A 15,059-nucleotide genomic window follows, 5' to 3' on the forward strand; every position below is an offset into this window, starting at 1 on the left:
TTTCTGTTGCAGATGGGGAGCTGAGGCACGGGGAAACGAAAGGCAGTTGTTGGAACTTGTCCTCCTTCTGACTCAGACACAAGTCTGTTGATTCCTCACTAATGCTCTTGCAGGTTGTTCGTGAATTTGTGTATAAAAAAGTTATTACGTTCCTCCAGCAATTTTTTATTTTTTTTTACAATTAAAGAACTACGGCCCTAAATTTTTGCTCCTTTCTTCTCTGTGAATAGAAACACTTAGAGCAGGGATAAAGATCCTTAAAGCAGGGATACAGATCCTTAAAGCTACATAAACACCCACCTGTGATTCCTGGTGGTTACCTAAGTCATAGCACCTGAAAGTATTTGCTTTGCTTATCACACCCTTAGTTCTTGCAGGTGGGGCTTCCTAAATCCACCCACTGTGTGGCATCTGTGGAGCCAGGCGTGCTGGGTGATTAATTTGATTAATTTGTTAGTAAAAGCAGAGACTGCTACAGATTAGAGCGTTGTCCTGACCTGAGGGCTATAAAATCCTTTCTATAGTCTTTTTAATGTTTTGGTTTTTTTATACAACATGGAATGCTGAAACAGGAGATGTTCAACAAAGTCTTCTCCAGTATAATAATTAGCTCAGGAAATAGTTTGTTCATCATCACTGGGGGACAGCAGCAGAGCAAGAGCAGGAATGCAGATGCTCTCTTAACTGTGAAGTAAGTACCATAAACTGTGAAGGCTGTTGACTTTTCTGTTCTGATTTACTCATTTTCTTTTCCTCTTGCTTGCGTCTTGTTGTTGAGTGAGAGGAGTTTTAGGTTCCACCAGGGGAGGTTTAGATTGGCTATTAGGAAATATTTCTGTACTGAAAGAGTAGTGAAGCATTGGAAGAGGCTGCCCAGGGCAGTGGTGGTATCTCCATCCCTGAAGGTGTTCAAAGAGCTTGTAGATGTGGGACATGGTTTAGTGGGTGTTGGGTTGACAGTTGGACCAGATGAGCTTAGAGGTACTTTCCAACCTTAGTGATGCTATGAGTTTTGCATTACAGAAAACTTTGCGCCCAGTGGGCTCATCTGCCACGTTACCGTACTTTCAGACCAAATGGTCCAGGTGTAGAAGGTTTATTTTAAGCAGCGGAGTTTCACCTACGCAGAATCATTACACCTACTACAGCTCCCTTCTCAAAGAAAAAATAAAGTCACAGAAGAAAGTTTAAGGAAACAAAACTACGTAAGGCTTCATTTCACAAATATAACTCCATGGGCAAGTGTGCCAGCTAACCTTGACGATAGATTTATGCCAGCAGCAGTTGCTAGGATGAGACTCCAAGGGCATAAAAGTCAGGTTTTCATAGTAGGATAAGGCTAATGATTAAAGTATGTGTGGTGGTAGTCACAGTAACAGCAGTGAACAGGGAAGCACCCGCCTTTCTCTTGGGTGTTCTGACAGGCTGATATTAAAGACCTGCAAGTGTCAGAAGATGCAGGAAATCAACTGGCCTCTTTGACAGGTTTTACAGCGTGGTGTTTGTGCTGTCAAGGCAGCGAATGTGACAGCCCTGAGAAATGACAGTAATAGGAGTGTTTAGGTAAGGGAACAAGCCTAATAGAGATGCCGCTGTTGACAATAACACGCGTACGTTAAAAGTAGACTCTTTGTTTGAGCTTTTACTTGGAGAAAATTTTATTAAGGCAGTTTTTCTACTTTCTGCTTCTTTGTTTTGTTTTCAGAGCCTTCCAGTGTGTGTTTGTTTGTACAACCATGGTAAAATATTATTTAGCTGTAATGTGGGAGAGAGAGAGACAAGTCATCCTGTAGTACTCTATATCACTTGAATTATCAGGGTAGTGCTGGCAACACCTGAAGGCTGCGTGGATTAGCGTTAAAAGTCTCCTTTTTTTTTATCCTGAGAAGTTTATGAACAGACAAACCAATTTAGGGGTTGAATCATAGAATAGTTTGGCTCAAAAGAGACATTAAAGATCAAGCAGTTCCAACCCCCCTGCCATGGGCAGGGACACCTCCCACTGGATCAGGGGCTCCAAGCCCCATCCAACCTGGCCTGGAACACCTCCAGGGATGGGGCAGTCATGCCTTCCCTGGGCAACCTGGGCCAGGACCTCACCACTCTCATGAAGCCTAATAAGATTAGGGATGGCGTTGAGTGCATCCCAGGGGCTACCTAAAAAAGAGGTGACTGGTTTGAGCTAGTCACGGGGTACATCTGGAGTGAATGGAGAGTGGGCACATATTATTCCATTCATCTCTTTCCAGTCACCATGGAAAATGCCCAGGCAGCTGCAATGGACTGCGCATGGAAAATTGAGGGGGATAACCTCAGGCTAAGCCGAGGCACACCCGGCACAAGCCGGGCTCAGCTTTCCCCGCCACCTCAGCAGTGCTTAACCAGCTCTACATCAGCCTTCTTCTCCAGGGAGCATTGTGTAGGGAAGGATTTCGCTTGACAAAAAGCAGAATCTACATACATTAGATCATCCTCTAAGCTTGAAATAATAGCGATAACAACAAACTAGCTTTAAGGACAAAACAGAACCATTTCCTGATCTTATTTACTGGAAAAGACTGATGAAGGCAAGAAGCATTAGGAATCAACTCTGTTTACCCAGAGCTTCTGCTCTGATCTGGGCTCGTAAGGACACCAGACTTCTCTTTAAGGAGTGTGTTCAGAGATAAAACGTTTAGGCAGAACATTGTGAAGTACAGCAAGATAAATATTGGTTTTCCTCGAAAGTGCTTTCTCTCTGAAGTTGTGGTTTTCATGCTTGAAAACCTAGTAGTAAACTGAAGTTTGGCTTCCAGGTCTGCATGGGCAAACCCTGTTCTCCGAGTCCACCTTCATCTTAGGCTTTGATCACCTGCTGTGATGCAAGAGCCGGCGCTTGGGGTCAAGAGGCTTATATCAGAAGAGAAGTGCTAATTACTGTCCATTTTACAGTACAATAAGAGCAGAAATATAGCAGAGACAAGTCCATTATCACAGAGTTATTAGGGTTACAAGTTGACGATGCACGCAATCTGCTTTGTTACCAAACGCCACTTAGATTATTCGTTGTTGCCGTAGCCTGGGATTTGCACCAAATAATTAGGAGTTGGGTTTAACAGAGGTCATTGCCTCTGTAAGTCTTAGTTTCGATGGTATTTAACTGCCTGGAGATGCACACAGGTGCATAGTTATGTTTTCAGGAGCGTTGAGTGAGATTGAGTCTCACTCTGCCGTCTGCGAATGAGCCACGTAGAGCCCCTCTGTAGTCCGAGCAGAGACCATCACCTGCGATATCTGTCTAAAAGAGGCAAGCTGAGCTTTGAAAAGGAAGTTTTTCTCACTGGTAGTGGCAGAAGGAGCCCAGATGAACTAACTACCCGTCTCGAGACGGCGAGGTTAGATGAGATGAATCCCACTGTGTGTCAAAAACTGATTACGCATCTGGTCATTCCTTTAGAGTTAATGGAAAGGATGATGCATATGCTGTCCAAGGGAAAAATAAATCATTGTTCACAACCTGGTCTCAGCTTCTGTAACACAAGCATATCCATCTTACCATCTGAGAAAGGAAGGAGGATCAAAGAGGTTTTAACTGAATGACTGCAAGCATCTGAAAATAAAGAGAGGGGGAAGAAATAACAGAATATTAACAAAAAAACCCTTGTCTTCAGTTCTCTAAATGCTTTCAAAGTAGTGCTGCTGTTAGTCAGAGCTATGTTTCTGCATACGTGGAATTTTTCTTGTCTTTATATATTGCTCAACTTCACTCAATTCTTAAAAATGAGACATCTTGATGCCTAAAATACCTACAGCTGCAGTCAAGTAGGAAGTTCAGAGGAACATGGTTTTGCACCCAAACCTATATTCAGTGACCTCACTTGTAGCAGGAACTTGAATAAATTTAGATTTGTGGTGACAACGGTTTTTCTGCAACTTAATTTTTCTAAATTAACGCATCAGTAAGTTTTATTCTTCTTAACAGAAGTTTTAATTCAAGGTACATGTGGTTATTTTTTTTTTCCTCTCAGACTCTTAAAACACCAAGAAATCATCTAATGAGCTATAGATACAGCCTTACACACTCTACAATACTTGATATGCTACTTCCAATAGTTCCATTTAATAGAACAGAAAAGCTTATTCTTCAGAATAAGTTTTTAGAGTGAACTTTAACTGTGCTCTGGAGCATTTGCCATCACATGAAAAGTCCTTGAGAAAATTTCTTTACAAGCAGAGCTTCGGCTTGACAATTTCTGTGGATAATTTGATGGTGATTTATTCATTTTTGAAGATCATCAGAAGGTACTGATCTTTGCTCTTTTCCTCCATTGCTTTCCCATCTTGCAGCATTTTAAAATTTGACTTTTTTGACACCTCCCACTGGATCAGGGGCTCCAAGCCCCATCCAACCTGGCCTTGAACCCCTCCAGGGATGGGGCAGCCACTCCAGAACTGAATGCAGACCTCCAGGTCTCATGGGAGCAAAGTAGAGGGAAAGAAAAACCTCATGCTGCCTATTGGAATTCTTTATTGTGTTGAGGTCCCACACTCATTAGTCCAAGGGGTTTTGCCATCTGCCTTGTCTTTCATTTGCTTTTTTCCCCCCTCAAGGCAGATTTGCTTGGAAGCATAGACCTACACACATGCCCACACATTCTAGGTAACCCTGAAAGCTCAACAAGCACAAAAATATTCTTCTTTGGTAGAAATTTTCATGAAAAAAACCTTGAATCCTGGTAAGAAGATGGAGATTGTAGCTCTTTTATTCTATATATTACTTTTTTTAATGTTTCCTAAATACATTCAAGCATGCCTCAGGAACGCGTCCAGAAAGGTTTTAACATATTGAAGACTCCGCCGCAAAAAGTTTCTGCTTTAATACTTTCTGGTTTGCTTCAAAACTATTTTGAAAATCCTAAATGCTACCGAAAGGCCAGCTAAAATCTAATATAAATGAGCTCAAGTCCAGCTGAAAGGTAGCTTTACACTAATGGTTTAGGTCTGGAAATCCTTATAAAAAGGCTTTGAGTTCTTTTATATAAAGGATTTTCTTCTATCAGATAAATGCTTTCTTTGCTGTGAGTAGCTTTCTGGTGATTTTTTTTTTTTTTTGATTGAAAAAGGATTTGTTGAGTTCTGAGATCTGTTTAAGCTCTGGAAATGATGCGCCTTCATCTAGGTCACGTTTTCCAGGAAGTTAAGAAACTTTGTGGAAACTTCTTTTTCCATTGGCCAAACATTATTCCACACCCTGACTCTTTTGAGGGAAATGCATAAGGGCAGATCCTGCTGCACACTCGCTTTTCACCCAGGATAAATCTCTATACACCAATTTCTAAAGATAATAACTGAATTCCTGTTAACACAGTGCCTGCATAAATTGAGTTTTTCTGTGTTCTGGGGGATTCACTTTCCACCTTTGTAAATGTCTATGAAGCAATTTCTCTAAGGAACTTCCTTGCAGTTACTTCTCTGTTAGCATAGAATTGTTTGGTTGGAAAAGAACTTTGAGATGGAGTCCAACCATACTTGTCCACTACTAAACCAGACCCCTGAGCACCTCATCTGCCCATCTTTTAAGCCTATCCGGGCATGGAGACTCCCCCATCTCCCTGGGCAGCCTCTGCCAGTGCCTGAGAACCCTTTCAGTGAAGGAATTTTTCCTGATGTCCAATCTAAACCTATTCTGGTGCAACTTGAGGCCGTTTCCTCTCATTCTGTCACTTTGGAGAAGAGACCAACACCCACCTCTCTACAACCTCCTTTCAGGCAGTTGTAGACGGCGATGAGGTCTCCCTTCAGCCTCCTTTTCTCCAGGCTAAACCACCCTGGTTTCCTCAGCCGCTCCTCGTAAGACTTGTGCTTCACCCCCTTCCTCAGCTTCGTTGCCCTTCTGTTCTTCTAAAAGCTCAGTCTAGAAAATCTGCATTGTCTGTCCCTCCTCCTCTGGCTACAGAGCTGCCTTTCTCTTTCAAGGGTCTACTTGTTAGTGTACTTCTAAAAGTCAAACAACAGTGAATTTGTTCGTTATCGGACCTTGCGGTGTAACTCATTATTGCGATAACGAATCTGTTTGTGATGCCCTGATCCCACCGTCGCTTAAGCACATGATTACACTGAATCGAACGACTTCACATGCGTAAGGTGAGTCACGAGTTTAAGTGCGTACCGAGATGAGCTAATTTCCCCTGATATACTTTACCAAATCTCCGTCTATTTAAATATTTCTGAGAAAGGAAGGGGGGGAAAAAAAAAAAGTTATTACATTAGAGAATGACAAAAGGATTTTATTTTGGTACCAATATATAAAGACCTATATTAGTGGATTGTTGGGCATCTCCTCTGGTTCCCAGCTTGCCTTTTGGTCTCCATTAGTGAGAATATTTAGTAAATTGCTGTTCAAGATTATTCTCGTATGCCCTCTGCCATGAAACATCTAAACAAGCACAGCGGGAAGGGAAAGGGAGGAGGGGGTTGCCGTTATTTCCAAGAGAAGCATATTTAGGAGGTTTCAGTCACATTGGAGAATGAAGGACTTTATAAGAAGATAAATAATGTGCATTCCTAAGCAAAACATATTGTACATTTGGAAGATGAGAAATAATTGCTATATTTGTTGAAAGCTGTTTACAGAACAATAAAAAATGTACAACATCTATCGTATGGTGAAATCAGTTGCTTGGTAAATAACATTCTGCTTGGTGTGACAGTAATGAAGAATTTTATCTACAGCCACTGCAATCATAGTTTGCAGCATCTGTTAAGCATTTTATTTACTCTTATTTAGGCAAGCACGCTAACAGTTGCGTGAAGAATCTGTAGTGTTTGGCAACCTCTCCCTCTGTCTCTCTACTCCCCTTAGAAAGGTTCCTCAAAAGTCAAGTTTTGTCCAGGTTCAGACCTAGTGAAAACAATTGGCCAGGGCATGAGCTGGCGTAAGGCAACTGAGTGCTTCGCTTGCACTTCTCAGGTCAGGATCCGAGCCCCTCTGCAGCATAGGTGATACCACCTCAGAAGCTGGAGATCCCATGGCTGCTGTCATGCCATGTTGTGTCTGAGCTGAGAAGTAAGTTGTATTAACTAGGGGTGCACCAAAACTGCTCTAGATGTGCTCTGTGTGCGTGAACTGACTCTGGACAGGGGGCACTACCTGGTACCTCTCCATGGGGTGATGTGTAGGCACGACTTCGGACCCAAATCCTTTCCTGTTGCCACAATGCCCATAAACCATTTAACTATGGCAAGGCAGTGCGATCGTGGCTAATTAGGTTTATAATTAGACTTTGGAACACAAGTCTTTATGAGGACCTCCTGAGGGAACTGGGATTGTTTAGCTCGAAGAAGCAGAAGCTGAGAAACCTCATTGGACTCTACAACTCCCAGAAAGGAGGTTGTAGCGAGGTGGGTGCCGTTCTGTTCTCCCCAGTAACAAGTGATAGGATGAGACAAAACAGCCTCAAGTTGCGCCAGGGGAGGTTTAGATTGGACATTAGGAAAAATGCCTTTTCTGACAGAGTGGTGAAGCACTGGCAGAGACTGCCCAGGGCAGTGGTGGAGTCTCCATCCCTGGAGGGGTTCAAAAAACATGTAGATGTGACACTTTGGGACATGGTTTAGGAGGCACCGTGGTGTTGGGCTGACAGTTGGACCTGATGATCTTAGTGGTCTTTTCCAACCTCAGTGACTCTATGATTATCCTCCCTCTTCCAGTTGTAGTATTCCTTGATATGGTTGGTTGTGTTTTAATGACACTTAGACTGCAGGTTATTCAAGGCAGGGACTGGGTTTTTTTGCCTTCTGCACCTGACCTGAGATGTGCCCTGTTCCTGGGAGACTGCATTGAGTGGCTGTCATGATGATACAAATGGTTGTGGCTCCAATAACGACAATAGATCTTAATTCAGAGGGTATGTAATCCAATAGGACTGTGTGATTTGTGATGTTATCGTGAAGAGATATTAATTTTAAAAAGAAAATGGGAAAGAAAATGTTTGGTACGATGTGTTATGCAAGGATTTAGCAGCCTTTGGTCCATAAGGTTTAAAAAAACCTCTTCTCTTAAAATACATCCTATTGACTAACTATCATGTGCTAAAACTAAGCTAAATTGCACTTTTCTTATTCTTGAATAAAGTTTAAAAGTTCTGAATAATGACATTGGTTGAACCATTAATGTAAGTCCTTACAATATAAGTAGTTTCTTGATATCTTCCACTTTGGGGCATCATTCTTTAGGAAAAAAAACAACCCACACAACAAAACCAGATGCTGTTCTACATGCATAGGAGAAATCAATGGATGGGATCAATATTCCCTCCACAGGTAATAAATGCTGAGAAGCATTTCTGTCTATCTAAATTGATCCTAGAGAATCCTTTAAATTGGTCCTGATGTGTATAAAAATCATTTCCCTATTGATCAAAGCCTTTCTTTCTTTCTTTCTTTGATATATTATTTCGTGTCTGCCATCGATAGAGGTCTCAGGCTTCTCCATGCAGTTACGATAAACAATTTCTTCAATCCATGCAAGATTATTATAATTTTAATGAAACAAGAAGTAACTGTGGGTGTGTCTTTGAAAATGAACGCTTTGCTTACTGCATCTGAATTATTTACAAGAATGTCTACATTGACCAACGTACTCTCGTTAGAAGCAATTGTCCAAATCTAGCACCTCGATGGGTCCACGTGCTTCGGGAGTAGGAGCTGGTAGAAAGGAGAGGAGAGTTTTTGATCTGTCGGTGTCCTTGTCTTGCTCTGAATCTGAGCAGAAGAATTCATGTGAGCTCCTGAGTCTATGGAAAAAGGTATTCTGAGAGAGCAAACAGTGGTAGTTATCAGTATGAATGCGTCAGCCTAAAGTGCTGCACTAAGTTGTGAGTTTCTGACTGTTGTAACAATATTATTTATTAACATTTAAGCTGCTGGATTGCTCTAGAATTATTTTAGTGTCTGCTAAAACAGGAATTTTCTGTGTATCCAATAATTAAATGTTATCATGGAATGGTTTGGGTCAGAAGGGACCTCGAAGCTCATCCAGTTCCAGTCCCCTGCCGTGGGCAGAGACACCTGCCACTGGATCAGGTTGCTCCCTCATTCAACCTGGACTTGAAATGTTATGTAACTTGTAAAATAATTTGCCTGAAGAGAAGTTTAATGCTTCAATGTGTCCGTAAAAGGCTCATTGATGAGGATCGTGGTTGTTGGTTTCTGCGGCCAAGGCAGCGTGCATGTAGCAATCTGCAGTGTTAGTGGGATGCGCTGGGACGACGCAGTCGGGCTAGGTTTGTCAGAGCCTTCCCTTTGAAGAGGGCTCCATTTCCAGCTGTCTGAGAAATCAGCTGCTTGGTCACTTTTACAGTTGAGATTTCATCTAAAAATTATCAAGTCTCAAGGATTTGGTCAACGTCACTTACTGACTGTCAGAGGCTCATACCGGTGAACTGCTCTGCTCTTTCTGCTTTCCCAGTCCAAAGATGTCACTGTTTCCAGCTGTCTGAATGCATAAACCCGTAAAGTAGTACTTGTCTTGGCAAGGTTTCGCTCAAAATTCGTTTTACAAAGAAGACTATAACCTTGGCTGTGATTTCCATCAGGCTGTTAGAGAATGCACAGTGTTAAAGTGGCTTTTGACAAGTACGGGATTTGTTCCCTTTACCCCAAGTAATTTTGTTCCACCAACCCAGCAAATTGATCGTGTCTAGTTTTCTCTTGTGAAGAAATGCAGTAACAGATGAGATTGCTTCAATGGACCAATGCTATTTTAATTTATTCGCCGGTTCAAACTGGGAGATTTTGCGTTGTATTCACAAGAGTGGCTTAGGTTTTATAGAATCATGGAATGACTAGGTTGGAAAGGACCCACTGGATCATCAACCATTCCTAACACTCCCCAAACCATGTCCCTCAGCACCTCGTCCACCCGTCCCTTAAACACCTCCAGGGAAGGTGACTCAACCACCAACCCAGGCAGCCTCTGCCAGTGCCCAATGACTCTTTCCGTAAAAATATTTTCCTGATGTCCAGCCTGAACCTCCCCTGGTGGAGCTTCAGGCCATTCCCTCTTGTCCTGTCCCCTGTCCCTTGAGAGAAGAGCCCAGCTCCCTCCTCTCCACAACCTCCTTTCAGGTAGTTGTAGAGAGCAATAAGGTCTCCCCTCAGCCTCCTCTTCTCCAGGCTAAACAACCCCAGCTCTCTCAGCCGCTCCTCGTCAGACTTGTTCTCCAGCCCCTCACCAGCTTTGTTGCTCTTCTCTGGACACACTCCAGAGCCTCAACATCCTTCTTGTGGTGAGGGGCCCAGAACTGAACACAGTATTCGAGGTGCAGTCTCACCAGTGCCGAGTACAGAGGGAGAATCGCCTCCCTGGACCTGCTGGTGACCCCATTTCTGATCCAAGCCAAGATGCCGTTGGCCTTCTTGGCCACCTGGGCACACTGCTGGCTCATGTTCAGTCAGCTGTCAACCAGCACCCCCAGGTCCTTCTCTTCCGTGCAGCTCTCCAGCCATTCTTCCCCCAGTCTGTAGCACTGCACAGGGTTGTTGTGCCCCAAGTGCAGGACCCGGCATTTGGCCTTGTTGAACCTCATCCCATTGGTCTCAGTGGTGCAGTCTGTTTTGTTGGTATAAGGAAGAATTTCTTCACAATGAGAGTGGTGAGACACTGGCCCAGGTTACCAGGGGAAGTTGTGTCTGCCCCATCCCTGGAGGTGTCCAAGACCAGGTTGGATGGGGCTTCGGGCTGCCTGATCCAGTGGGAGGTGTCCCTGCCCATGGCAGGGGGTTGGAACTGGATGATCTTTGAGGTCCCTTCCAACCCAAACTATTCTATGATTATATGGTATTTTTGTAGCAACACGGGAAAGCAAAGTTCCTTGCAGATGAGGAAAAGCATCTTGCTTCCATATGTGTGACATCGCTGAGCTTCACTGAATGCAAGAGCTTTGATGCTGAGCTCACGTGTTTAGGTCAGTGTGGAGACTCCAGTTAAATTACTTTTTTTTTTTTGCCAGATTCCTGCTTTTGACACTTTATGGCTTTTCTTAGGCCCAGAACTTGATGCACATTTAGAAAATCCACAGGACCAAATTTCCACACAAGCTAATTCATTTTAATTACCCTCTTCTCCAAAGTGGGGTACATGTCTTCAATGAATCCCATCTCTTGAGGTGATCAGTTCTGGCCTCAAAACAATGCAGGGATATGGCTTTATATCAGCAATAGTTTTTAGGTGATAAGTTCTGGCCTCAAAACAATGCAGGGATGTGGCTTTATATCAGCAATAGTTTTTTCAGGAGGGCATGAGTGATTTTTATTTTGTTAAGTACAAATGTATTTCCAGCCCAAACAACAGCACTGCACTGGTAATTAATCAGGGCCTGAAAGCAAGAGCATTGCCAGCCTGGAGATGGCAGCCTGGCAAAGTATCGCGGGTGAGATTAGGAACAGAGTTTTCTCTCTGTAGGACACTGGGAGTGGAATGTGGGAATGAGGGAAATGAGGGAATGAACCAATGAGGGAAAGAGGGAGCTGAGGTGCACCATTTGCTCAGAGGATGTTTAGATTCATCCAGGGAGAAAGGTGACTGTTCAGAAATGCCACGGCCCATCCTGTGGTGCTTCTGACAGCTTCTCCAGCAGCTCCCAGGTCAGCTGGGGTTCCGACCGGTGTTTTGGTGGAAATTCTGTGTTTCACCCACACCACGTGGATGGTAGTTTGGGGTTTGACTCAGCTCAGGATTTCTCTGTGGGTCCCCATGAAGGGAAGCAGCAGTGATAGTGAATCGTAGAATGTCCTGAGTTGGAAGGGACCCACAAGGATCATGGAGTCCAGCTCCTGTCGCTGCACAAGACAACCCCAACATTCACACTATGGGGCTGAGGACATTGGCCAAACCCTTCTGGAATATTGTCAGGCTGTGCCTGCTTCCCTGGGAGCTGTTCCTGTGCTCCACCGCCCTCTGAGGGAAGAACCTTTCCCTAATATCCACCCTAACCCTCCCCTGGCAGAGCTTCCTGCCATCCCCATCGTGAGCTGACTGAAGCTTGAGGTTTGTCTGTGGAGAAAGCGTGATCAGCCGAGTACGTTTTAGTGCACAAATAGGGTTTTTTTCAGGGTTGTCATCCCTCCTAACGATTCCTTGCACAGTAGTTTTTTATACCTTTCATTGCCTTTGCTACCTCTCTCTCCCTACCTTTTCTAACTCACTGCATCCTTTTTGAAGCAAATGACCAGATGGTCAGAGCTTATGTTGTTCGAAGGACATAATAGGGGTACATCAGAAAAATTAGTACCTATGTTTTAGCAATGGGCAACAGCAAATCAGCTGTAATTAGTACAAAAGCCGCTCCTGTAGAGTCTCTTTGTCATGGCAATGTGCTTTGTCATCACTCCCAGTCTGCCAGTTTGAAGGAGGAGGATGAGCTCAGGAATGGCATGATGCCAGCCAAAGCATATCTTCATTTTAGCTCCCCACGTTGCCCATCGGAAGGTGCACCAGCAGATCTGGAGCGAGTTCTTTGGAAGCCTCATGAGCTGGAGATCTAGAGGATGTGACAACTAGAGGTCGGAGTCTTTGAGGCTTTGCATCTTCTAAGCAGAAACTGTTCCTTTCAATGCGAATGTGCTTAACTGCTGAGTTCAGTGAGTTTGCATACACCAGCCCCACCAAACAGTTCGGTCTCAAGTATGAAGAAAAATTTATCTCCAGGCTTTTATCCTCCTCTGAGTGTTGTATCAAAGTGCCTTTGTTAGTGCACGAGTAAGTATCCTTCATAGAAACAGAGCTTTGCCTGACTATTATGTAATAGTTTTTGTTTGCTTTCCTAATTGGAGAACATTTTGAAAGAACAATAAAACACAATTTGTTCCCTCTTTCCAAAATGAAGCATCTCTTTTTTGGAAGGAAGGAGGGAGTAGATTTACATTATAATAAGCAAATTGTTAGGAGCACGGTAGATCAGTAGATCAGTGTTGACAGACAGGGTGAAAGAAATTACACGTTCTCTTTTTGTGTGTTCCCTTCCCCTTATGCTCCCTCTTGGATACGCAGGCAAACGGATGCTGCTCCTACTGAACAAGGAAGTGGCTGCACTCATGGTCAGTGATGGTAACACATCATAAATTGGCTATCAAAAATTCACGTGACATGAATCATTCTTCACCAGGGCTGCCTTGTGCACTCAAACCCTTTCCCTGGTGAGGACTAGTGATGAAGGCAGAGGCAGTTTACTACCGTACCTCCTAGCTGACCTTTTTTTATAGGTAGAACCATAGAATGCTTTGGGTTGGAAGGGACCTCAAAGCCCATCCAGTTCCAACCCCCCTGCCATGGGCAGGGACACCTCCCACTGGATCAGGGGCTCCAAGCCCCATCCAACCTGGCCTGGAACCCCTCCAGGGATGGGGCAGCCACCACTGCTCTGGGCAACCTGGGCCAGGGCCTCCCCACCCTTACAGGAAAGCATTTCTTCCTAAGATCCCATCTGAATCTCCCCTCTTTCAGCTGAAAACCTTTCCCCTTTGTCCTTTCTGTGCCCTCCCTGACCCAGAGTCCCTCGCCAGGTCTCCTGGAGCCCCTTTCAGCACTGGAAGCTGCTCTAAGGTCAGCTTGGAGCTTTCTCTTCTCCAGGCTGAACAACCCCAACTCTCTGTTTTCTTATTGGTTTTGCCGTTTCCCAGTACTGTCAGAATATTGGCGTGGACTGACCAGATGAAAACACTCGTGTTTTGCTTCGGGTGTGTGATTTTTTCCCAGCAAAGAGTTTGGGCTCTGCTCCCGCCCTACTGCCAAACTGGGAGGGAGAAGGAGACATTGAAGCTGTTGTCTCAGTTATTATTCTGTCCTGCCTTGATATGCACTGCGGTTGCCCAAACCTTTTCTCCTTCCCATCCTTCTGCCTTTGTAATGAATGGGTTCGTTACTGGTTTGGAGAAGCTGAAAGTGACATTAACCCCCTGCCCAGCTGCTGCAGTGTCAGGGCTCCAGGCAAAATGGCATTTGTTTGGCTCCTAGAGAAGTCATCCCAGCGATAGCCCGGAGAGTCTGGCTGTGAGTGAAATCCATATGCAATGCTTCTGTCAGCAAAGACTTGCTGGAAGAGAGTTTGTAATAAATATTCACATCTGCTGCTTTGGACACTCTAATCCATCCTACGGATCTTTGCTGTGTCAGGCTTTGTTCTAGATGAAGAAGCCGGGTAGTTATAAAGGTTTGCAAATAGGGCATATTTATCATGGTTAGCTCTACTTTCTACTTCCCTTTCTCGCACAAATATCCATGACCGGGCTAAGCATAACTTGTGGTTAAATATTCTCCGTGCATTTGTAAACTGTTTTGGACTGTGCGTTTCCTGTGATAAATGGAGCAGAGGGCAGTTGTTTACATCCTGGCCTGTCAAACGAAGCCATCAGACCTCGATGAGCAGAGCGGAGAACATCGTTGTTATGAATTAGTTTGAATGGAGGGACGATCTATTCTGTGGATAAACTATACATCACGTCAGCACACCCAAGGCCCTGTGGTCTGTGTATTATTAAAACTGGGACAGATTCCTCCATGCTGGCTTCTCTTGGACAATATGTTCCCATTGGCTGCTTGGCAAATAACCCAGACGACTAAAAATAGCCGAGTAGCTCCTGTTTTTCATAATCTTCCCAAAAGTGATGGCCTTGGAGCCAGATTGACTTCGTCAGTGTCAATATTAATTACTCATCTGCTGATGATGACTTTGCATTCAGAGAGAAAATCCTGATACATAAGAAGAGCTGTAAGCATTTGAACTTGCTCGTAACGGCGAAAGGTGTTTGGCCAAGATCGTGCCTGCCTCCTTTGTTTTCCACGTCATCTTGGAAATGACTTCATTGATCCTCTTTAATTTTTTTGTGCGTGAAACTCACGGTTATTATAGTTAATCTCTAAAAGGGGAGTCTTTATCTGATGGCTGGATAGGTAAAAAGTGCTTCAAATATATCTCCTACCAGCTGTTGCCTCTGCTTTTATTTAAGCAGGAAGATAATAAACTTATGAAGGCGTTTTGCCTCATTGAGATTGGTGGAAGTGGAGGCAGTTTGGTTTGTAA

The 15,059-nt window shown here is 44.0% G+C and overlaps 1 protein-coding gene across 3 annotated transcripts in view; it reads left to right on the forward strand.

Moving 5' to 3' along the window:
- VWC2L (von Willebrand factor C domain containing 2 like) overlaps nucleotides 1–15,059 on the forward strand; it is a 208,004-nt gene that overhangs the window by 131,865 nt on the left and 61,080 nt on the right. The window lies entirely within an intron of this gene.

The sequence above is a fragment of the Cuculus canorus genome, chromosome 6, assembly GCF_017976375.1.
Source record: "Cuculus canorus isolate bCucCan1 chromosome 6, bCucCan1.pri, whole genome shotgun sequence".
Classification (NCBI taxonomy): domain Eukaryota; kingdom Metazoa; phylum Chordata; class Aves; order Cuculiformes; family Cuculidae; genus Cuculus; species Cuculus canorus.